Source organism: Meleagris gallopavo, chromosome 1 (genome assembly GCF_905368555.1).
Source record: "Meleagris gallopavo chromosome 1, MGAL_WU_HG_1.1, whole genome shotgun sequence".
Lineage (NCBI taxonomy): Eukaryota > Metazoa > Chordata > Aves > Galliformes > Phasianidae > Meleagris > Meleagris gallopavo.
Window position 1 is genome coordinate 26873319 of NC_139404.1, and position 26107 is coordinate 26899425.

Consider the following 26107-nt stretch of genomic DNA (forward strand, 5'->3'; position numbering starts at 1 on the left):
TGGCAGAGTAGTGCCTGGGGAGCACATCTGGGAGTCTGCAGTCACCAACTCGGTGACAGCTCAAGGACAGGAACTAAACAACCTTAATAAACTCAGGGGCGGTGTAGGTAATGTCCTGCAGGAACTAAGCCTTGCCCAGGAGTGAAACTCAGCCCCAGGTAACCTTCATCATATGCGAATCCCTTGCTTCATTTACCATTCCTCTTCAATTCATAGAAAAAATATTCTACATAGATATGCAACTACTGTTTTTAAAGAGGGTCGCTGAGCATGAGATAAGGAACAACACACTGTTCTAGTGCAGGGAACAGGGAAGTGCTGAATGTATATACCTTGGCTGACCTGGGACCTTTGTCTCCAAGCCAGTAGCACCCAGTGGGTGTGTGCTGCCAAATGTTTTGTGCTTATCCACTAGAATGTGCTCAGGCAGAGCCAAAACAGGGAGTGCTGTATAGCCAGCTGCACACACCAAATTCAGTGCTGGTCCTATTTCTGCCATCTGGTGCAGGAAGCAGGCTGGCTGCCTGTTGCTCTCTGAGCAGCTTGGCCACCGTGCTGATGCTGAGACATTCAGCTGGCCTTTAAATATGGTGCTGTGGTGAGGATGTAATACAGCACATCCCAAGATGCATGCAAAGGCTCATATCAGCGTTGTTAGAAATTAGCTAGAGTCCAGGAGGAGCTGGGTGACAGCAGCTGGTATGGATTGAATTGTGCTCTCACCTGAAGAAAGTAAAAGTCTAACGCTGACTGCAATATACTTCACAGTGAACAAAACACATCAATAAACTCAGCTATTTCTTTTCAGATAGTGAATTAGGAGATGGAGCAACAAATATCACCATGCTGTGCTCTTCCCAGGCCATTACGGATAGCAGAGGAAGATTGTGCACGCTGGGCAGGGGCTTTTTGTGCTGCCAAAGAAAACGTTGGCGCATCGGCAGCCCCCCTCCAAGCCCTGCCTCGGAGCTGAGGCGCATCCGTCAATAGCCCTAAAGCTACAGCGTGGTGAGATTTTGCAGCTGTGAAACCTGAGCTGCATAGTGATAAGCAAACAGGGCCTGCAGGGGAGCAGGCAGGGAGAAAAGGAGAAAAGTGTTTTTCAGGTCACAAAGATCTATTTTACACTTCTGGAATGCTGCTGCTTACTGAGGAGTGCTGGGCTTTTACCATATACTTTAATGTTTTTTTCTCCTCTGTGTGAAATAATGCTTGGGGGTTGTTTTCTCTGTGTAGCTTTGAATGATGTTGTTCTGCTGTATCTGCAGAGGATGGGTTTTTTTTTTTTTTGTTTTGTTTTGTTTTGTTTTTTCCTCTTTTTTTCCTCAATTCTTTGCAGAGAAAGGGAAGGACAGAATAAAGGAGAAAAAAAATGGTGCTCAGTGCTAAGTTGTCTTTCAGCTGTGGTGGTTGCATTCTCAGGCTGCCCCTTATCCCAAGGGGTAACAAGCAGCCCTAAGTTGTGAATTTGCTCCATGTTTGAGTATATATTACAAAAAGGAGAGCTGATAGGGTTGCAGAGAGCAGACTGGTTATGAATGGCACCAAGCACCTCTGGCATGTGCTGTGCCCACCCCTGGGGTGAAGCAGCTTCCTAGCTGACATGGGGGGCACAGCTGCAGGTGCCCACAGGAGCCCCCCACCTGTCTGCATGTGCTCCCCGTGTGCGAGGACAAAACAATGGGTGAGCTCCATTTTGCTGAGCAAAGTGTGCTTGCGTGTGTGCTTCTGCCATGGCGTGTGAATGATAAACTGCAGAGAGCTGCAGCACCGTAAAGAACACAGAAACAGTTAGAATGACAAATTCTAAGTCACTGTGCTCCTTTGGTATTATTGTTCCTGTGGAAATGGTCTGGGAAAAAAAAATAATAATGGTCTGGAAAAATAAATAATAACCCTCCACTTATTTAGCTTGAGAACTTGGGAAACTTGGAAGACTTTGTGAATTCTCTTACTGAGCCCTTTCTGTCTCAGTGCTGTTTCTGCTGAAGGCATTATCAGCCCATCTTGCAGGCACAGCTCTTGGCACTGTGCTGGCCAAGCCCAGGTGCAGCAGGGTGCCATGCCATCAGTCCTGCTGCCCATGAGCGGGGTGCATCCCACGCTGAGCACCGGAACAGCAATGGGCCTGGGGTGCCATGGGAGCAGCAGCAGCAGTGACGCAGACGGCAGGGTCAGCTGTCAGCCACACTTACCTCACTGAAGACTTTGCATGGACTGTCAGGTAACAATAAAAAAGACATCTGGCAGACACACCACCTGCTCGTAACTGATCATCATTAATAAACGTGTTCCAGAATGCGCCACCAACATCTCAGCTATGACCACATAACTCAAGGTAATTAGCAAATGGCAATTGCTGAAACGAGTTGCTTTCGTTGGCCGAATGAAGGAACCAATGCCGTGGTTGTTATTGACAGAATGAAAGCTGTTTTGTGCGGGTTTACTGAGCTGGCTAAACAGCAGACTGGTTTGCTGGCTCGTTCTTTCTCTGACGATTTGTGTATTGTGGAATATAGGGCTGTAATGGCCTTATTTTTAGAAATGTTGATTATACATAATGAATAGATACTGCAGCTCGATCAACCTGAACTTGTTCTGGAAACCACAACTTCATGGCTGATTTCTACCTCGGCAATGGACAGGAGTTTATCTCCAAAAATGAAAAAGAGACTTGGTTTAAAGCATACTATGAATGTATTGTTGACAGATTTAAAACAATAAACAAACCATGCCTAGACTTATCTGTGCTGTATGACCACAGTGCTTTGCCTTTTTCCCATCCTCACTGCAAGAGCCGCTGTAAAACTGGAGTGCTGAAAGGTGAGTGAGTGCTCATGGTGCACTGGGACCTGTTTGAAGCTGACAAATTGCTGTGGCTCTCTTTGGGCTATCTGCAGGAGGCAGGTACCTGCTCAGAGAGCAGCACTGTGGGGAGGATCCAGAGCGGGGAGGGAAGAATGAGTGCCCTTACTGGGTCACCCCATAGTTGACTAAGTTCCTATTAAGCAATGGTTCCTTGCAGAGTGGACAGAACAGCTCAGTGCAAGCCAATGGACGCTCCCACCCCTAACCATGCTTTCTGGTGGGAAATCTTGGCACAGAAGAGCCAGAAAATAATGACCAAATGTCAACAAATCAGAATAACTGAAAACAGACTCCACAGTGGGAGACTCATCGGTGATTGGATCATTCAGATTCACATTCTGCTGTATGAATGCTCAGCACCCACAGAAAAATGTTGCAGGTAATACTCAGGTCAAAGAGATTTGGGATTCTTCAAACGGGATACATGTTTTTGCACAAATGTGCTGAGATGGGACTTGGAGGGCTCTTTATTTTTTATTTTTAATATCTGTGTTTGGAATAAGGAGCAGAGGTTGTTGGTGGAGATGAAAGTGTTAGGAGGATGTGTGGAGGAATAGCTTCTTGTTATTTTAATCACTTCATAACATTATTCAAGCAAAAACAATTCCCAGTGCTTGTATTCTCTGTTTTTGTGTTCATTTGTCTTTTAAGACTAAGGACTGTTTTATGTTTGGTGTTTTATTCTTAAGGGTTTTTTGTTTTTTTTGCAAGATTATGCATTATGCAATTACGAATAACTGCTCAATGTTTTTCATCATTGGAATTCTTTGTACAATTTGAACAAAAGTATTCAAACTTCAAGATTGGTTCACTGAGATATTTTCATTCTAGGCAAACTGCAACCTGCATCATTTTCTTTACGTTCCTTCCTCTGAGATCACTGCATCTAATAGAAGTATGAATAATGTCTATAAGATCTGGAGCATGCTCTGGGTGAAGGTGGAAGCTCTTTAAGCCATTTACAATCAGACGGTTCAGAGGCAATCTTCTTGAATAGATTAGCTCTGAAATGCTCTCAATGTGGTGGAGAATTGAAGAAATAAAACTGCAATTACTGTGTAGTTGCATTCTATTTCTGTAATGTGTTTTGAAATCAGGATGCTACACATCAGAACCCTTTTTGATATACAGCATGCAATTAGGAGAAAAGCAAAATATAATCTAAATTCTATCTAAGCTGCCAGAAATAAAAGATAGCAACATGGCATGTTACAATCTGCTGTTGTTTTTTTGTTTGTTCATTTTTGGTTTTGTCTCTGGTGTACTAAGTCTTCTGTGTTTTCTAGATTGAATAGTTACCGATGGATGATAACAAGCATTACTGGAAAAACATCTTTTAAACCAGCTAAATGATTACTTTTGTTTTCAATACACTACTCTGGAAAAAAACAGGATTTCAATGTCATTCAGATGCTTTTCCTCAGATTTCAATGTACTTATTCCCAATTTGCAAGAGCCAAGTAAATACTGAACGATGTTCTCCCTTCAACCCTACATTCAGAGACCTGTTTACCTTCCCATGCTTGTTTCAAGCCAAAATACATAAAAAGAAATGAAAAAGCGTGCCCCAAATCAAATCAAGCAAATAACACCCAAATCCCCTATGATCTGATCTCTAAACAAAGAGAAAAAATTTTTAGAGTTATCTCCTTTTAATGTAGATGTTTTCTGTGTGCACACAGGCATACCGTTAGGGTGAATTTTTCCTGGTAGAGGAGACAGTCTGTGTCATAGAATCATAGAATTACCAAGGTTGGAAAAGACCTCTAAGATCATCCAGCCCAACTGTGCACCTATCCCTATATCTAGTTTAAAGCCTTCTCAACGAGCCATGCCAGCTCCTGGGCTAGGATCCATTTCCCCATTTCAGACAGGTGAAACCCATCCACAGCCACCAGGCCATGTGCTGAGTAAACTGCCCCATGGTCAAAAGAATTCTTGTGATTGCGCCAGCCTCTCAGCCATCTGTTTATGAGATGGGTTTTCCTGCTACCCTCAGTATCCTTCCCTGTCTCTGAAGGGATAGAGGAAAATATGACCTGCACACTCGCTCTGTCCATTAACTGCCCCCAGTCCCCCTTTAGTCCTTTATGATAATGCTCAGGCTTATCTCACCAACTTCATCACTGCCAGCCTGAACTATCAATAAAAAATAATAATCAGAGGGCCAAATTAGATTAGAAAATTTCCTAGAAATATTCCTGACTGGGGTCCCATGGAGGCAGCACACATCTGTGCAGGTAGAGTTGGGCCAAGATATGCAGCCTCTGAAGGGAGTCACCTACAACAATCACCTTTCTGTCCTTGGCAGAGGGAGCCTTGAGATGTGGAGTCGACTGCCTCACTGTAGACAGCCTCATGGGTGGACCTCCCAGTGCATCCTCACTCACCTCTCCCTGAAGTTCCAGAGCCTCAGACCTATTACCTCCATTATCTCCTGAGAAGTCTTCTCACTAAAGCTGCACTGGGGCTTTGTGCATATGATTTACAGCGTGCCCCATAAAATACGGGAATTTTAATCTGACATTTGATTTTAGTTCATGCTATAATCTCTGTGCATCATATGAAAGGGTGCTTTATATCTGATACAGAGTAAGTGGATGTCCAAGGTGTCCAGGAAACAAGTTCTTGCCTTGCTTTTGAAATAAGATATATAATGAAGGTTTCCTATCGTTATACTAACTGCACAAAATATTCATGATACTTTGAAAAACTGTACAGTATTTGCAGAAGATATGTTACTTTCATGTCTTTTTTTTCCAGGCTTTTGACTTGCTCAGTGTTTGCAAATGTATCTAAGTCACCCTAGACACATTATTTTTTATTATGAATAAGTATTTTACTGTATGCCAAAAGCTTTAATGTTCACATTTAATGTTTCAGAGGTTGTTTTTTTCACTGTTCTTAACTCCTATTGTTAAGGTCTCAGGCATCTGGAGAAGTGAAATTATGAATTCTTAATGCAAAACACCTCCATTTCAGAAGGTAGACTTTGTGCTATGGCTGTTACAAAACTGAAGTCTGTTACTCAGGTCTGATATAAAGTAAGGGCAACTTACAAACATTCAGTGGAGTTACTTTGGATTTAAAGCAATGTAATTTAATATAGAATAATGTCTAATCCAAAGACAGTTAGTGATCAAACCAAACGTATTGAATTTAAATAAATATGTACAATACATCAAATGCCATACACTTAAAGGGATAGAGGCATCCAACTGACACCTAAGATATGCAGTTATCCAAAATACTCAAATATGAGCTTCAAAAAGACAAAGTCTCAGCTCACATCCTCTTCTTTATTGGGTCTTAAGACTTCAGGAACATATGTCTTTGCTTAACTATTCTCTAGATTTGCAATCAGCCTGAATTGAGGCATGCCAAGTAGGCAAGCATTTGGCTTGCATGCCATGTTCAACCTGATAAAGACCTCATGGCCTTCCTCCAAGAAAGGGAGATACCGTCAGAACATGAACCCCTCCTCCACTCCACAGTCTAATGGCTAATGCACTCAGACATAGTGTGGCTGATCCAGATGTAGTTTCCAGGTTAATCTTTGGCCACTGTTGGAGACCACAACATTGCAGTTGCATCTGTAGAGAACGTACCACAGCTTATTGTCAACACACGGGGTAGCAGTAGGCCCTTCCCAAATTTTATGTTAAATATTATGTAAAACTAATTATGTTAGTATTTGTATGCATTTATTAATCTTATCTGTAATACACTTTAATTACGTTAAATGTTAGTTAGATGTTAGGGATGCAGATTTCCAAATTAAATCCAGGTGAACGTCAAAACCACAAGAACACAACGATGCCTTTGTTCTTTCTCAGCTGGTGTTTGTCCTGCCCTGATGGTTGGTTGCTGTATGAGCAGGGTATGCAATCTGTCACTTCTGTCACCTCCAGCTTCCCAGTACACGCAAATACTTTCTCTTACAGGCTGCCCACCCAGGGTAGAGATCTGTTTGGTTGACATAAGCAGCGATTTACTGTAGCGTCAAACACAGCGTGACTCCATTCATGTGTTTCTCTGGGGAGCAGGAAACTGTGGCTACATACCTGTCTCCAGTCTGCTCAGCCGATTTCATTTTTCATTTAATAGTCATCTGCTGACACACAGTCAGAGAGCAGCCCTCGCAACTCTTTAGCTCTTGAGGTAACCATGTCGAGGCAGAAAATGAACCCTGTAAGCATAAACTGTGAACACACAAATAAAAGCAAATTAGAAATGACCAATGAGTGCCGTCGTGACTAAATTTAATGCAATATCTGAATATATCAAGTATACTGCCTTCATTTGTGCAGGCAAAAAAAAAGTACATATCATATGTGCTGGAAAATGCTGGAAAAGCTTCAGGATCATTTCCACTAATTTCCCAAACTTCTACCACTAACTTCTACCATTTTTAGTGCCTGGGGAACTTGTTGTGAGATTCAGCTTCAATGCAGGAATGTAAAGATTAAAGCCCCCAGATGAATTATTCTAGAAAATGTTTAAAAATGTGGCAATGAAAATCAAAGACTCTTTCTCAGTACTGAAAGAAAAATCTTGTGTCATGTCTTAAGTGGCTTTAAAGCTGAGTGATGGGAACTGAAATCTGGCGTAGCAATAGATGGCTACATTAGGCTTGCCTGATTTATGTGCCCTTGGAAACTACATACAGCACAGATTACTGGTGAGCTTATGAAAGAATGCAGTTCAGTATGGAGACAGGAGCAGCAGCCAGAAAGTAAAATGTGAGCCAAATTCCCAACTGCACCACCATCTTCTTCACCTGCTGCTGCCCTCCAGTGAGGTCAATATTAGCACAAAGGAGTTTGCTTGCCTATCCACAGTATTCAGTTCATGGAGAATGGATGGACCATGGTGTTTTGGGTGGACAAAAGTGGTCAGGGAAATGAATGTGCATGTAATTTACATCAATAAATGTTTTTTAACTGTATTGTATAAACCAACAAATGTATATGTACGTATGTAAAGATACAAAGGGAGCAGAAAAGAAGAGGCCCAAACCCATCCGGTTAGCATAAGCTGTACAACCATCATTATCTCAGATATCCTCATCTAAACTCACTAACTTTCAGAATGAGTGTTCTACCAAATTGGTCCCTAGGGGCTCAAAACTTCATTCCAAAGAACACATTATATGCCTCAGGGGGGTGAGTTTAGGCTATAAAGTTGTGACTTGCCTCCTGCAAAGTATCGCAGGATGAGTTTTACAAGAGTGGGTGGTTCGAGTGCTTGCCAACATGATTTGGCTTTGGAAAGCATTGACTTTGTTGTCAGAACCTCAGAGGCTTGCTCTAGCAGGCAATTTTAGAATACGTACTGAGCTCTCTGTGGTAGGAGCTGTACAAACTCAGGAATAAGTCAATATTTTCTTTACCCCTCAGTAATAGCAGTCACTGTTTCCTATTGTATGTGGGGACAGACAGCGTGTTCAGTCTGGGATACATGGATCAGCCTGGGAGTTTCTGGGCTCCAGAGGCTGAAACAAATAGTGAGAAGGAAATTGGGATCAAGCTCTTCTGCCTTGTAGTAGACTTTTCTGACTACATGATGCCTACATACTAAGTGCTGCTGCTTTAAAACACATAGCCATGTTTACACCTTATGAGAACCCCGATCCTTTAGGGCCTGTGCAAATCATGCTCTGACAATTCATATCAGATTTGGTGGAAGCTAAAAAAGCTGCTCTGCTCAGGGCCTTTATTTGGATACGTGCAACCATTGCAGGGAAGCAGGCTTGCACAATGAATTTGCAGGTGAAATGAGGAATTATCGACAAGGTTACACAACAGCTGAGCAGCAGGATTTGGACCATAACTCTGGATTTAAGTGTCTCAATTTTGCATCTGATGCCTTAGTCCTTTATTGGCTCTAACTTCATGCATCTGGAAGAGATTTTTCCCGTGGGAGGTTTAGAAGTGGAGCTCTAAAAGTGCAGTTAGCTCTTCTTCAGAGATTATGGATATAGAAGGTGCTGATCTAACTTAAAGAACATTTTAACACAGTTCATTCTATACAATAAGAAATAAAAATAAGTAAAAATGGATTGAGCAAACAAGATGTGCTCAGAACATAGTGACCCAACAACCTGTAATAAAAGTGTCCCAAATTCTTACTAAATAGAGCCAAATCGAGATGTCAATTGCTCTTAACTGTGACACCCACTGTTTTCCTGTAACACTGTGCCATGTACTTTTAAAAAAATATATTAGTAAGGAATGTATTACATTTTCTAAATCACAAGGCAGAGAAAAATAAGTGAAATTCCATGTAGCATTAGTAAAGAAAACCTTTCAAGTATGATTTGATATTGTGCCTGCTGGTGCCATGCTGCTGATGGGGAACTAATTGTAAGTGCCACTCTGCCTTGTGCTTGTTTGCGAGAGCACTGTGATACCGGGCATTGTGTGCTTGCACTCGTGCAGAAAACAATGATATCGTATATGTGCTGCTGACTGAGGTAGTGGGGGTGAACTTGAAACAAAAGAGGGGGAAACTGTTGCCATCCTCTTGAAAATGCTGCACTCAGGGTATGTGTCCATTCGGTAACGGCACAGGATTTTATTCGCAGCAGGCTTTTGTAATTACACAGCTTAATTATTCTTGCCTATAATAAATACTTCTTTGTTTTCTGCCATTTGTCTTTCATATTCACCCACATTCTCTATTATATTTCTACTTGCTTGTCCCCCATTTGCCCCCTACCAATTCCTCCGGTTTCCTACTTGTCATTTCAATACATTCAGCCATTCACGCCTCATTTTAATTTCCTCATGCCTCCGCGGCTCAGCGTTTCTGTCTCAGCAGCTCTCAGCCTGCTCTCCATTTCCGCTCCCACTCTCATTTAAAACCGTTCATGCTGATTTTACTTAATGCAGTATAATTAAGGGTAGAATTTTTCAGAGGGAAAACTATGTCACTTTTCACAGACCAGAATGGAAAATTTGACAGGATGATACTGAATTTTATGAACACACTATAAAGTTCTGAGGATGAGGCATGCGATGTCCTCTTTTTATTGGTACGGATCATTTTTGTGCTTGCTTGAGGACTGTCCCGAGGCCATTGTCAACTACAGATGTCTGTTTAAAAGAAAGGAAAGGAAAGAAAAGGAAAGGAAAGGAAAGGAAAGGAAAGGAAAGGAAAGGAAAGGAAAAGGAAAGGAAAGGAAAGGAAAGGAAAGGAAAGGAAAGGAAAGGAAAGGAAAGGAAAGGAAAAGGAAAAGGAAAGGAAAGGAAAGGAAAGGAAAGGAAAGGAAAGGAAAGGAAAGGAAAGCTGCAGAGACAGAAGAATAGAATTGAAGGAAAGAACTGGCTTTGGCTTGCTTGGTAAAATTACTAAAAAAAAAAAAAAAGTATTTCGTAGTCATTTGTGTACAAACAGATAATAAGATTAGTACTTTGTTTTTTATAGTCACTCCTCCTCCACCACTTCTAGCACATCTTTGAGGCTAAATTTCCTGGCCTTCTGATACGCTTAGCTCATGGAGCATCTCCTTTGGCATCCTGACAGCTGTGAGGATAAAGATGGAAACCTGGAAGCACTCAGCTCTGCAGGGCAGCTGCTTACCATGCAGTTGTCTGGACGGCTCATTAGGGTCCTCTGGATCTATTTGAATCTGCTAACACAGATCCTGCATAGCTGTGCAAAGCTTGGCATGTCCTATCATGTGCTGTTGTTACCCTAGGATTATCAGACCTGGCATCAATCACTACAAATCATGGAACAAACAACATTCACAGGGCCTTATGTTTAACCACATGGTGACTCTGTAAGCCAAAAGGACTGTAACCTGGGACCTCACCCGAACCAGTCAGTCCTTCCCCCATATACAGCTGTCATAAAAAAGCAACAAATTTCATTGAATCTGGTAGCACTGTGAGGATGGCCCAGTATGTTCACAGATAAAGGAAATAGAACGCCTGGGCTATCTGTTCATGGTGACAGCAGAGGAGGTATTCCAAGAAGTTCTTGATAATGAAGTGACCTATATTATGAAATAGTCATGCTAATGTTTGCCAGTGATAGAGGTAAATAAAAATGCCTTCGTTTTCCAGAAGAAAACAGAAAGGAAAATGAGGACATTCAGGCATTGAGCCTTGATATCATCAGTGAATGTGGCTCTGAAGCTTCCGGCATGACTGTATTTGCAATGTGCCTTACCCCAACCTTATCATTGCCAGTGGCCAGCCTCTCCACCAAGCACTGGGCTGCCATCTTCTCAGAGCAGCTGCACCTCTAAACTCCCTGGCTGATGGATTTGGACTTCCCAGATGATCTGCTCTAAGTCTGATGCTGGAGTTATCAGAGAGAGCAGATGCAGAGAACTGGCACATTTATTTTTGGATCTTCTCAGTTTGAGTGGAGGCTGGGAGGGTCTTTCTGATGTATTTCCAGAGAACATAATATAAATGGCTTTGATGCATTTGCCACATAACAGAATTCAAATGTACTCCACATTTCCAACCTTATTTAATACCTTCACTGACGACAATGGGCTAATTAGAACAGCATCAAAACAATGCGGTCTTCGGCACTGCAGTAGCTGCTTACTTACACACAGGAACAAGATCCTGCATGCACACTAAATACACCATCAGCTGCCTGCCTTGACTCTCTGCGCAACCACAATACACGAGCTACATGAGCTTCACCCCACGCATTTGTTCCTCACATGATTGTTTATACAGAAGAACAGCACCAGTTGCCTATAGCTGTCCCCTACCTTCATATCCCAATACAAAGAATTCTGAATTTTTCCTGTCCTTTGTACCTTATTTGAGCCCTACTCCACAACCATAGTAACTCATGCTGCTCCTCCAAACAGTTCAGGTTAACTTGTCACTGGACCTGACTCTCTCCCAGAGAGATATGTAGCAGCGCAGGTGCCAGCACCTGTTAGGTTCCCTGGGAAGACATCCCAGAGGGCAGAGGTCAACATCTCAAATTGGAATTCCAGGCCTAGAATGATAAGACAATTGACCCAGATTTTTCATCCCATGTATTCCTGTGGTCACGTGTTAAAGTTATAAAGACAGCCTAGATTATGACCCTTGTTTCCTTCCAAGTATTTTGTGCCTGTCTATGTTCCACATAGGAGTTGTAGACAAATCTAGCTTTAATAGACTTTATAAGACTGGAGATGTTCATGCTTAAGTAAAAGCATCAATGTGTCAGGAATGTGTGCTTGTTCTTCTGTTTGCATCAGTGATGAGGAGATGCCTATCTGAAAATGCTAGCTAGTAACTCTGAAGACTTTAGCTTATCCCCTTCCAAGTATTCTTGCTCATTATTGTGTTTTTTTTGCAGTGAAGCAAACATAACTGGGTAACTAATTTGGGGCTAGCACAAATTTCTATCATTTCACAACACAGAGAATTATCAATGACATAAATATATTTATATTTTTATACATTGCAACACATATATTTTCTATAGACACCAGATCTTCAGGCATGTTCCTAGTCCTGGTTTTCATGAGAGGTTTGAGTACTCCCTGGTTATTTGATGCCCTGTAGATATGGAGACTTGGGCCAGTGACATCTGTTCAACTTGTAGCAAGCTGATAACTTTTCAAAAGATAATTAGCATCTTCAAGATACACACATAGAAAAGATATAAGAATTCAAGGCATGCAGTAAAATCTATCTTTGGCCCTCTTAGCAGGAGGTCAGGAATCTGGCATACTTCAGGTTGATGCATTTTAACATCAGCATTTTAGACTGATGCTGAAGAAAGAAGTGAGTTGCTGCTTTCAGTATGAGGAGAAAGAAAAAACTTCAGCCCTGGCTGCCTGGTGCAGTTGAGCTGCTTCTGTCGTTAAGGTAACAGGGGGAGATGTCTACTGCAGTGGGAAAGGGTCAAGGAATTTGTCTGGAAGATTAAAGACGTGTGGCAGGGAGAAAGAAAACATACTGTTGCCAGGACAGGTGGGGCAGCAGTCACTGATCTAAGGAGGAAAGAGGAGGAGGCAGCCCTATGTAGATGTACACCATTGTGCCACCTCTTTGAGGCATATTCCTGTAGAGCTAATGATTGCCAGTCTCACTGTGGACTTGTCTGTATTGTGTGGGGTGAGCAAAGTGCCTGTGCATCCTACAAGGTAGACATTAGCAGGCTGAAGTGCTGCTAGCATTAGTGTGACCTCCCAGCAGGCACGGTTCACCCACAGTGATCGCTAAGACCCAGACTGCTGATTATAATGATCATTACTACCTCTTTAGTAAATAGAAGAAAAAAAAAATGATGACCTCTGCCTACACCTCTAAGCTAGCTGGGCATGCTGTGCCATCTTGACCTCAGTGACGCTTTTTGTCACAAAATAGCTAGTACGTGGTTTTACATGAGTGTTACAGAAACTGCAGAAGCTGCTTTTTATTAAGCAGCTGTGCTGCATATCTCTGCACGAATCTGGAATGGCCACTTTCCAGTGTGAAGGCCTGTCCCTTCACCTTTCCATCACCAGTGCAGGAACGAGCTTCTACCGTCAGTCATGAGGTAGCTTACTAGTTGGTTCTGTCTCCCCTGCATGTTGGCATGGATATTTCAACCAAACTGCTGAGATTCAGCAGGCATATGATTAAATAACCTCAGACAAACTTGGCAGTCTGCCTGAATGGCTGCGGCTTGAGCAGGTCTGTGGCTGGCTCTAGTGGGGGAAGGAAACTCCCAAAATGAGCTTGCTGTCTGGACTCCCATCTGGCTGTTAGTGAAGTGCCTTGATGCCTCCCTTGCCCAAGTCCCAGAGGACCAATTTGTTACATCATGCTCAATATATGCTGAAGGCCATAGGCATATTCTCCTGTGAAGGGCTATGAGCAGGATCTTGAGTCTGCTTGCAAAGAAGATGGTGGGGTTTCTTGAGATCTAAGGGAGCCTTGTGGGGTATCAAAGGGTATAGGCGCTCAGTTTCACACCTGAGGGCACTGCATCCTTGATGTAGTGTTGTGTGTTTTATAGTCTGCTAAACAGATTGAACATGCTCAATTATGTATTTTGGAAATTGTTGTTTATTAAAGCAAGCAAATAAGCAAAACAGTGCTGGGTGGCCGGGGAGTCTCTGCTCCACCAACGGCGGACACTTTCCCCTTCCAGCTGACAGTCTTTATACAGTTCACTATCCGGTGTTCATGGCTTCATGATATCTCTTGCGCAGGCACAGTCCTGTTGTTAGGCAGCCGTCCTTTGTCTTGTCAGATGGGGGGAGCTGGGATCTTTGCAATACATCCATTCGTGATCCTTACGCAGCATCTTTAAAGCTGTGTAAGTCCTGAGGTCCATACCTTAAAGTGTTTTATGTTTGTTGGTGTTTCTGGATGTCTGTATTAGGAAACTGGCCCCTGCTGTTATTTCAGTTTTCTAGTGATAAGCTTACAAATGATTTGATTAACAAGCAACAGATTGCTCCTATTACACTGTGGACATGAGCAGCTGGGTGTTGCCCACCTAGCTGTTCTCTTGTTCCTCCTTCTCAAAACCAGTGTGACCAGACACTGCAATTTTTTAAGGTACAGTACAGAAAACAGGTGACAGGAAGGCTTTTCATTGTGATTGTTTAGAGGTGGTGGTTTTTCACTGCACAGTGGAAACTAGACATTCGAGGAAATTGTAGTAGTAAAAATTATACAGACTAAATGTAAGATATATCGTAAAACTTTCTGAATGGAGACACCAGCACTACAGGTCTAGGAGACACTCCTACTTCTTTTAGGTCAGCTGGACTGCAGGATTCAGTAACGAGACTCAGAAAAAACATCAACCAAACCCATTTTGTGACAAAGAAAACATAGGTGGAGAGATTTGGAAGCAATCTGAGTGCAAACTCTTGCAAACCACACTGCTCTGCTAAGCCACACAGAAAAAATATAAGTAGGTAAGCCAGAACTAGCAAAAGCAAAGCGAATACGTGTAAGAATATTGACTCTTTATAATGCTATTTATTGTGCTTGCTAGAAACAAGGCTAAAATAAAGCAGGCAACGAACTTCCAAAGCACTTTTGCACATAGCACTGTTTAAAAACATCACTTCCCAGGAATGAGGCTGTCTTAAAATTTTTCTTGCTGTACCTCTTGGCTGAAGGTATTGAACACAATCATTATTCTCACTGATGATAAAGGATTAGGTGGGGGAGGACTAAGAAATGAACAGAAAACTCTTACTTGTAAACAAGCTGAGAGCAGTCACTTGTACTGTTACAGTTCGGATAAATGCAGGTAATTTCTTAACCCATTATTTGAGCTAGTGACAAGACTGTTTTTGCTTATATTTTAACACCTACTAATTGTTGATTAAGGCTTCACTGGATACTAATTTTTAATGAAATCTGAGGAACTGCAAAAGGCTTCACAAAAATCTTCCTAATCTGGTCAAACAGGCAAAGAATAATACAAAGTGTAAAAAAGCCTCAACATCCTGCTCTCATCGGAGTATTATGGGAAACATGTAAATAAAGAAAACAAATCAGTGCACAGTTCATGCTTCATCAATTGCCTAACAACTTGCAACCAGTTAATTACACACCTTTAAAATGCATGTACAGGATAAATGATTCAGAAATAAGCCCCAATAATGAGAAAGAACAGCAAAGAAATACTGGTTCCACTAAGGGAATTTAACCCCTTAGCTGTGACAATGCTGAAAGATGGTACTGTATGTAATAGCTCGTTTATGCTATTTGCTAAGTATTCAGAAATGTTAAAGTAACTCAACCTTGTGTTACTTTGCATTTTGCATCTCAGTACCAGCAATGAATTCTTACATCCAATCTGTCAATCATGGGCATTCAACCTCTTGGCTTGCCTGGGCCACACTGAGTGAAGAATTGTCTTGGGCCACATATAAAATACAACATAGTTAATACATACCAGTAACAAAACCTTAAAAAAAAATATTTTATTAAAATGTAAAAAAAAAAAAAAAAAAAAAAAAAAAAAAAGGCAACAAGGCAACAAGGCAACAAAATCAAACGAGTAGGTTTGACATGCCTAGTGTAGGGTGAAACATCTGTTTAAGAATACCACACAGAGATCAAATCCCAAAGCAGGATATTTATGAGTGGCAGAGTATGTGGGAAGATATGGGCAGGCATCTCCGCGCTTCTGGAGTTCACTCCCAAACAACTGCAGAATCCTGAAAAACTGGTAAAACATTTGAAAAAGATACACCACCACCTGGGCAATTCCAAAGCCTGCAGTTCCTGCAGCACGCTGGGGCAAGGCTTATGCCTGCTGAGCAGCACTCAACACTATTCCAGCACCTGCAATAAGCCCTGCCGCTGCTCCGACTCTCCTGCTGCCACCTGGAGAACTGCATCCAGCTCCAGCGACCCCAGCACACGAAGGATGCGGAGTTGGTCCAGAGAGGGCCTTTGAGAATGAGTAGAGCACCTCTTCTATGAAGACAGGCTGACGGAGCTGGACTTGTTCTGTCTGGGGAACAAAAGACTCTGGAAACTCACTGCAGCCTCCCAGTGTTTAAATGGAGCTTACGAACAAGGGGATAACCAAATTTTTACACAGGCAGGTAGTGATAAAACAAGGAGGAATGGCTTTAAAATGAAAGAGATTTAGATTAGATGACGGAAGGAAATGCTCAGAGTGAGGTGCTGGCACAGCTGGCCAGAGAAGCTGTGGTTGCTCCAGCCCTGGAGGTCTTCAGTGCCAGGCTGGATGGGCCCCTGCGCAGCCTGAGCTGGTGGGTGGCAACCAGCTCATGGCAGGGGAGTTGGAATTGGATGTTGTTGCGTGTGCTTCTGAACCCTGACAGGATTTTATATCACAAACGTGCCCATTTTCTCCTGAATATATATGAACTGTTCTGAAAATCCTCCTGCTTCAGACCATGATGGCACTTGCTGATAATAAAAAAGCTCTAAATGTTGGAGCAAAATCACAAGCCCTAACATAACCATTAGCGTTAGACAGAGGAAAACAGCTTTCATTCCGGAACAGACGACTGGAAGCTTGTGAAGTGGTAATACAGGACCGCTACACAAAGTGCCAACACAGAGGAAAAAACGAGGACGGGACTGCAAAACATGTCAGTTAACAGGATGCGAGCCATCAGCCCGTGCTGGCTGCGGGGCAGAACGCCCGACCGCCCCAAAAAGGCTCCGCAGATTCAGCGCCCGTTACGCAGCACTAGGCGGGACGCCACCGCCATTACAGGGAGCACGGCTCAGCCACCGCCCGCCCCGGCGGGACCCGCGCCCTCCGCACGCAGCGCCCGGCGCCGCCGTGCGTCCACGTGACCGAGCCCGGCCGGGAAAGCGCGGCGAGGAGCCCCCAGCGGCGTGGCGGAGACGCTCCGTTTCCCTCGCCGAGCGGAGCAGCGCCACGAGAAGGTGAGCGGCCGGCCGGCGGGCGGGCGGGAGGCGGAGTGCAGCGACGTAAGCGCAGACAGTCGGACTGACGGATGAATAGCGGGGAGGGAGGCGCGGGGACAGAAGGCCGACGGAGGAAGGGGCCGCCTCGGGCGGGCAGGCGCCACAGCCACCGCAGCGCAGCACAGCTCACCCCGCCTTCCGTTGCGCGCCGCCCCTCTGCTCCGCCCCTCGGGCGGCCGTTGGGCGGTGCGGGGCTGTGGTGCCACGGTTGGGCGGCAGCAGAAGGGAGGGGGAGGCGCGGTGGCTCTGCTAGTTACTGGAGGTTACTCCGTTGTCTTTTTCTCCTTTATATTACGAAGAGGGATGAGATTGGTTAAACAGAAGTGGCAAAGCTAATGTTGCGAACTATTGCTCACTGTGTACTCAGGTTTTCAGTACTGATGTGTGGGAGCAGGAAGCTGTGGCTGTGTTGCGAAGTACACGCGTGAGCAGCGTTTGCTTGTGCTGCGGGTAATATGGAGGCTTGGCAATGACTTGCTGCTGGCTCCCCACATCACCGTGCACCTGATAATAGCAGTTCTCTCTTGATTGAGCGGCTTTCCCATTACCATACGTCCTGAACGTTTTGAGGGTAATTACTGTCTTGGATTTTACTCTCTACTGTGGTATCACTTAAAACTGTGGGCTTTTCCATGCTTAGCGTTTCTCTTTCAATTAGTTCTGCTGTGCAGAGGCCACAGGCCTTCCTGTGTTTGGAGGCTGAGTTCCTAGAGAGGTCTCCACAGTGTTCTTACCCTTTCTAAAGGAAATGAAGTGTTTTGGAAGTCAGTGAAAAGCTTAGACAGAAAAACTGGAGCAGAACACCAAGTAGGCTCTAACCTCATAATATTTTCTAATTAACCAATATTTGAGCGGGATTTTTTTTTTTCTTATCTTGCTTTTCCATTGAACTGAAATTAATTCTGTAGGTTGAAATACTGAAAAAATGAAGCTGGTGATCTAGGAAAGCTGCTTCACCTGTGTCCAAATTACTTTCTTATACCATCAGTTTGATTTTCTTTCTTTTTTCTTTTTTTTCTTTTTTTTTTTCCTCTCCTGGTTCAGTGTGGGGAAAAAATAGCAATGAATTGCTAACAGAAGATACATAGAAGAAAATATATCACAGGGATTTTTATACATACATACATACACACACACACACATATATATCTTTGTATACATATAATTTATATGTATGTATAAATAAAATGATTTCTCTAAGAGACTTCAAATCATAACAAATCTATTTCCAATATGTAAATGAATGCACATTCATTTTGTAAAAATGTAACATAATAATGTTTTAATAACTATGACTGGGAGATTCCTATGAGTTATTCATTTCTTTTACTTACAAAATTGCAGATTCTTCTGTGTAACTTTTATTTGGTTACCAAAAGAAAGCCGCCCTCTGAATTGAGGGAAAGAGCAATGCACGTTGTGTAACAGTGGGTAATAACATGCTCCTTGAGAGCAGTATTGTGGTGGAGAGTGGTTTTAAGATTCAAATAGTTTCCACAGACACTGCTGAAATTGAATGTTCAGATAAGCTGATTGCTGTGCTGCAGATCCTGATTCTTTCTGGAATACCTGGGACTTATGCTTTTAGTTTAGTTTCAGTATGAACAATCATGTTCATACATTATTGTTGTTAAATAACAAATCTGTATTTCACATGATCATGAGTGCATGATTTTATGGTCTTTTTGGACCAGTTAAATTTATTGCACTTCTAGCTAGTGGCCCAAATTTCTGTTTTTCAATTAATTAATACTTTAACATTTTGAGAGTTTTTTTTGGTTCTCACAGAAAACTTCTCAAGAAGAAACAAAAATTTGGTTCTGTGTGTTGGAATTCTCTCTGTTGCAAATACGTTTATTTTAACATTTGAAAGAGAGTCACTGAAATTCTGGTGCCAAGTTCACTTTCAGAATGTATATTTTAGTGTTCACATTGTATTATAAAGATTGGACAAGCTGAACAGCAACATTCCTACTATGAACCTAAAACCAGGCAGTGTGGAATGGACGTTCTTAGTTTAACAGAAGAGGGGCAATCTCTTGTGTTTTTTTTTTTTTTTTAACTGAAATATTTTAGTTTTTAAAGATGGAAATATGATTGTTTCATGTATCAAGGGGAAAAAAAACACCAACTGCAGTTGCCTGGAATGTACACTGCAAGTGGAGTGCATCCAGAGAAGGGCCACAAAAATGATCCACAGAATGAAACATTTCTTGTATGAGGACAGCCTGAGAGAACTGGGGCTGTTCAGCCTGGAGAAGAGAAGGATGGGAGATGATCTTGTAGTGGCCTTTCAATATCTAAAGGGGATCTACAGGAAAGAAGAGGACAGACTCTTCAGCAGGGTCTGTGGTGATTGAATGAGGGGAAATGGCTTCAAGCTCAGGAAGGATAGATTTAGGTTAGATATAAGGAAAAAGTCTTTTTCAGTGAGCGTGGTGAGGCACTGGAACAGGTTACCTGGTGTTGTGGTTGATACCCCATCCCTTGAGACTTTGGAGGAGAGACTGGATCAGACCCGGGGCAACCTGATCTAGCTGTGGTCTCCCTGCTCATTGCAGGGGAGTTGGACAAGATGGCCTTTTGAAGTTCCTTCCAACTCCAAGGATTCTGTGATTCCGTGATTCTATAAAGTCTTGAAGTGCTGGAGAAACCAGATACTGAATTGTATGAACAATGTACTGCTCTATCAAAGGGATTTAGTACTCTTTTAAACTGGTCTTTTCTTCAACTATTATTTACAGTCCTAGCTTCGAGGGGGAATGACCCAATGGATAACCTTTCTCTGGCTTTGTGAAAGTTTATAGTAGAAATAAATGAATGTGAATGTCGAAAGAACCTTTTTACTTAACTCATGTGCCTGGGCTCTACAATGCTTTTTCTATTTGTTTTTTAGTAAAATGAATAATTATATATTCCTCAAAATGATTGGTTTTAGTTGAGGTGTTTTTTTTTTTCTTCTCAGAGCTGAGAAATTTATGTGGCAGTTGAAACTCGTCACAAATCCCAGACTCAGAATCAATATGGTGGTGAATGGTTGTTGCTGAGTACACTGGGTACCCTTGTAGAAAGTCCCACAGTGACCTCTAATGTTCAAGGATAAAACCTAAGTTGATAAAATAACGGAAATTATTTTTCAAGGGCACAGTTTTGTGTATTACTTTGTACATTTAGTTTATTAATATCCCACAGACAGGGTAGGTATTTGGTCCATCAGACCTTAGTGCTCATAGAACTGACTCTGAAGTACAAGTCTCCTTTGTTTTGAAAAGTAGGCACAAAGCTGCCTTTACGTAGTCATGGGAAAACTGGTTATTTTTGTAAAATATACTGAAAATGGAAAATCCCTCTTAAATAACTAAGATAGTTCTTGCTATTCTTCCTTTTGAAATTATTTATTCATGCCATATTAAATATTATTTATTCTTTTGTCCTTTTATACCCAATACATAACTGCTGGTTTAAAGGTTAGTAGCTTAGAAGCTTGTGTCATATGTATACTCATTTGATTTTGCATTCATCTAGAATATACTTCCCCATCATGTACTAACCTTATTTGTTCTTAATTCAGATGGAAAAATGTACAGAAGAGTTTCTTTTAAAGATATTCATGTTTTGAATTGAATACTTCTATTCTTCTTTGGCCGCTTATTTGATGTTATATGAATACTTTATTCCCTTTAGGTTAAAACTAAGAATTGACAGTTTTTTTTCCCTAGAGTTTGATTCAGGAAAATGACATTTAACTGGAGTAAAACAGTTTTGTGGTACTTGAAAGAATACAGAGATTTGAGTAGAGAAATGTGCACATGAATTTAAAATCAAAGGTTGTACTGTGATTTGCTGTAAATATAATTTCTAAATTTAGTCTGTTTAGAGGCAACACCATTTGTGCAGTCTGCTTGAGACCAAAACATAGCAGCAGCTGGTTGCAAAGGACTCTTCAATTTATAAAATTAACTTATTTTCCATGCATTGAATCTTTACACCAAAGGGCAACACAGAACATCCAATTCATAAGCATTATGTTGTTAACTTAAGCATGTTTCAGAACTGAGGTAATCTGGTACTTTCTGTGTGAATGTGAATGATTTTTAGTTTGTTTGAAGAGACAGAAACACGAATAAAAGCAATTATTTTTCAGATTAGAACAACTGGTACACTGCCAGGTGCCTGTAAGATAGTGCTTAAAGATTTTGCATTACATCTGAAGTTCAGATTGTCTGAAAAGATCTCATTTTTAAAAATTACTTGTCTTTCTGTTGCAGTGTCAGTAGAAAAGCAATGATATTGCTATCTCTTTCTTGGTTACATAGAACAAAATCCTGAATATCTTGTCAGAACTGAGAGATGACTGATTACTTCCCATTCTGAACTGTTTGTTACTTAAATTGCTGAGGGAATTTTTATCTACAATTATATTTTCTTTAGCTTTTGCTTTGCATTTCAGGAGTAAAACGTCTTCGTGGAAATACACAATTATTTGTGAAGGTAAAATTTATGTACTTGATGTATAAAATTACTTTGTAAAAATAAGCTGTTTACTTCCATGTTTATTACTTGTGTTCTGAGTCTTTTTGTACATGGCGTTGATCCCTGTGCTGGAATGTAGTACATAGGTCACTCTGAAAGTAATGCCTCCTATTTCATAGAATCACAGAATTGTAGGCTTTGGAAGGGACCTGTACGGTTCATAAAGTCCAACCCCCTACTAAAGCAGGTTCCGTATGGTAGGCTGACAGGAAAACATTCCGGTGGGTTTTGAATATCTCCAGACAAGGAGACTCTACAACTCCCCTGGGCAGCTTGTGCCAGTGCTCTGTCACCCTCACAGTAAAGAAGTTCTTTCTCATGCTCAGATGGAACTTCGTGTGTTCCAGTTTGTGCCTGTTGCCCCTTGTCCTGTTGCTGCACGCCACTGAGAAGAGCCTGGTCCCATCCATTTTACTCCCATACTTTAGATATTTATAAACAGTAATGAGATCCTTTCTCAGTCTTCTTCAGGCTAAAAAGTCACAGCTCTGTAAGCCTTCTCTTGTATGGGAGGTGCTCCAGGCCCCTCGTCATCTTTGTGGCCTCTGCTGGACTCTCTCTAGAAGATCCCTGTGTCTTTTGAACTAGGGAGCCCAGATCTGGACCCAGTGCTCTAGATGTGGCTGCACCGTGGCAGAGAAGAGCGGGAGGATCACCTTCCTTGACCTGCTGGCTACACTCTTTGTAACGTGCCCCAGGATACCATTGGCTTTCTTGGCTATAGGGGCACACTGCTGGCTCATGGCCAACCTGTTGGCCACCAAGACCCCCAGATCCTTCTCTCCAGAGCTCTTCTCCATTTGGTCAGCCTCTAACCTGTATGGTTATTCATGCATGCAGTTATTCCTTCCCAGGTGCAGGACTCTGCACTTGCTCTTGTTGAATTTCATCAGGTTCCTTTCCTCCCAACTTATCAATCTGTCCAGATTTGTTGAATGGCAGCGCAGCCTTCTGGTGTGTCAGCCACTTCTCCCAGCTTTGTTTCATAAGCATACTTGCTGATGGTGCGCTCAGTCCCTTCATCCGGGTGGTTGATTCATGTTTATTTCCTTGGAAACTGTAACAAATACAAGAACACTATTTGATAGAGCAAGTTCTCAGCTAACAGTCCCCTCCATTAGCTGTGCATTTTCACCAACTGTGAACAAAAGCTTGGATGCTGTGCTCCTAGAAATCTTTACTAGTGGCAGAGGCTCATTGTCATTGTCTCCACTGCTGAAACAGTACCCACTGCCTCACTGTGCTCACATACACTTTTAGGCAAGCATCGATGAGTGTCACTAGATGCAGCATTTTCTGCATGGAGGAATTCATTGACACACCTTTGCTTCATCTGTACTTCCATGTCAGACACCATTGTGTCAGACTGCCCCTCTGCTGCCATCTGTCACATGGCAACAGCATGGAATGGAATACTGGTGCAAAGGCTTAACCTCTACTACCATACCACCATTTGCCTCTGATGTTATGGGCCAACATCATAAAATAGCTTTTTGTTTTGATGTGCTTTGTAAACTGAGAGGTCCTGCTGTTGATCTGGCTTTGTCTGATTCTGAAACTTGAGTATGTTATTATCTCCAAGATTACTGAACCTGATTTTTACTGTTGTTTTTTAGTGTTGTGATATGCTGTAAAAGTTTCTTCGTATTTCATAGTGATGGGAACTATTACGTGAAAAACCTTATTGCTTTAATTGAAATTAGGGCAAAGTAAAGAGATTGTTGTGGATTTGAGGCTAACAAAAATCTGTTGTTATGTATTTAGAACAGGTGAAACAGCTAGATTGGGGCAAAGTGGCCAATCTAAAAAAAAATAAGACAGCAATGCATTTTAGAGCATACGTGGATAGCTATTGAAGATGCTGATGAGGTTAGAATTTGCTTCTTCAGGATATAAAAAGAATGGTAACTAAAGCAGAGCAATAGTGCTGCCTGAGGACATGTTTTGAGATCCTTCTCCTGACACTACAAGCTGTGTGTTTGTCAGGCTGTTTAACTGAGCCTGCTCTCTTATTTCTAGTCCTGCCCTGACTTGTGCATGCTGGGGCTGTTAATCTCTAGGCATGTAACCTGAAGATAAAGGGATCTTTCTTTGCATTTGAAAGAAAACAGCTGAAACCTTTTTTTGGCTCCAGATGGATTTTAATGTCAGCTTTCCCTGGGTCTTAAATGCCTGTGTGAAAAGTTGAACATCACTATCTCTTCCAGGCTTGTTCTTGGAAGCTCAGAGTTGGCTGGCAAGTTCAGCTGAATAATGTCAGTGTGATACAAGTCTTCAGATCCTCTGTCAGTACTTCATACTGCTTAAAGGCCTCAAACAAAGATTTAAGTGCTTTCCTGTCCTATCTCTGTATTGTGTTTGGTGTCAGTCTGCAGTTAGGAACTCACCTCCTCAGTTCAGTGGATATTTGAGTTTAGTTTCCTTTGTAGCCTTTGGGGAAGAATCTTTTAGGTGCCAGGTTTCTGCTAGGCAGGAAGGTAACTGGAATTGAACTACTCTAAACATCTTTTTCTTCTGGCTTGTAGATTTGGCTATTTTTAAAAGTTCTGCTTTGGATACTGAAATATAATTATCATCTACATCTGATGACTATCACCTGATCATACCTGCTTGTACGCTTATCACATTTTTTTTGTGGCTAGCACTGTACCAAATAGGAATGCTAAATGACCAAATAGTCATCATTTCTCTAAGCTCTTGCATTTCCCACCTTGTAATAGAGCAGTATTCTTTAATAACCGTCATGTCTGTGCCAAAGGAACAAAGGGAGATAATTTAAATGGTGAAGAAATACTGTGATGGAAACCTGCATGTAGAGTATGAATATATTAATAGAATATAAATTTCACTTGTGGTTGAATAATACCAGGATTAGTTTATTTTTAATAAAGGATAAATGAAAACTCCTTCTGGAACTGGACAGTATTTTTAAATGAAAACTTTAGATGGGCTGACGTATTTTGATTCTTCTGTAACAGTCATCAGCATTTTGCTTGTGTACATCAGCCTGTACTTGGATAAACGTATATGAATTAAATTAGTCTACTAGAAGGTCTGCATTCTTGCCCCCTTACAAAATTATTGTAATATAAAAGTTAGTGAAATGTGTGACAAGTGAGAAATGGGGGTCAGGCTGCTGGCACTGTCATTCTGGCCTTGTTTCATGAAAGACTTCAGAAAAGGCATGTGTGAAAAAGGTCAGGCAAATTCTGATACTGAGCAGCATTCATTATCGTGGTTAGACTAGATGCAGCCTTGTCATCAAATTGTACCACTCTTGCTTAAAAGAAAAGCTCATGTTTCTTGCTCAGTTTTATGTTTCATAGGATAAACAGAAACGGGCTCACATCTTGGTATTTTGTTAATGAAGATTGCCTTGTTTTCAAGGCATTTATATGCCTGGATATATGATACTATTGGATTATAGAAAAAAACATGGCAAGGCTGACAGAGAGTTGGTTATTTCAGTGGAACATTAAGTTACAGCAGTATATGTAATATAGTTACTAGTTTCTTACCTAGATTAAATAGGTCATTTCAAGCTAACAGTCTTGGCTGGGTAGTTTTACATATTGGTTGTAATTCCCTTCTTCCTGTTCCTCACACGCCTTCCTGTAGAAACACATCAGGGGCCAATTTCTTTCCTTTGTGGGTGACTGCTTATGCCTTGTTTTGCAGCTATTTTTCCTATCATACTTCCATGGGTAATTTTTAAGTACTTAGATTTGCAAATATATTGTAACCTGGGGCTTTCTGAATATTACTTGATGAGTTTCTGCAGGCTGTTTGATAAACATTGTCTTCTAATGTGCAGGCAAGTGTAAGAAAAATAAATATTTTATACATAGAGAGCTATCTAAATAGCATCTCTGCTCCATATGTTGTAGTGCTCACTAGAGGCTCATTATAATCCCTGGACCTTTTGTGCAGCAAATACTTCAGTATAGATAATGCTGTGCTCCATCTGCCTTAATCTCTGGGCTGCACAATATGAAATTCTTAATGCTTTGACCTGTTGTATGCTGGCATTTTTGATCTTGATTTTTTTTTTTTTTTTTTCCATGTTGCAATTTCAAACAAGTTTTCAAGGTTGCTGCGTTGGAGTTTGTCAGTTCTACTGAATAATGCTTTCTTGTTCGTTGTTTTTTATTCTTAAAATAACTGTAATTTATAAATGATGTCAACTGTATTCATCTCTAAATTTATTTCTGTGTTTTGCTTGTTTGTTTTTCTCACATCATTTTTTGAGTGCTGGGATTTGTTTTATTCAAGGTGTCGCTGACTGGGCAGAGATAAGGAAATAAGTT

General features: G+C 41.6%; 1 protein-coding gene across 3 annotated transcripts in view; it reads left to right on the top strand.

The window, feature by feature from the left end:
- The first annotated feature begins 17013 nt into the window (after positions 1 to 17013).
- IMMP2L (inner mitochondrial membrane peptidase subunit 2) overlaps positions 17014 to 26107 on the top strand; it is a 474009-nt gene continuing 464915 nt past the window's right edge. Inside the window, exon 1 of one of the 3 annotated variants that reach the window (XM_085219468.1) lies at positions 17014 to 17225. The gene's annotated coding sequence lies outside the window, so the exon portion shown is untranslated. Of the gene's footprint in view, positions 17226 to 17487; positions 17839 to 26107 lie in introns of those variants that run through there. The other 2 variants (XM_085219448.1, XM_003201996.5) reach the window with 2 other exon arrangements.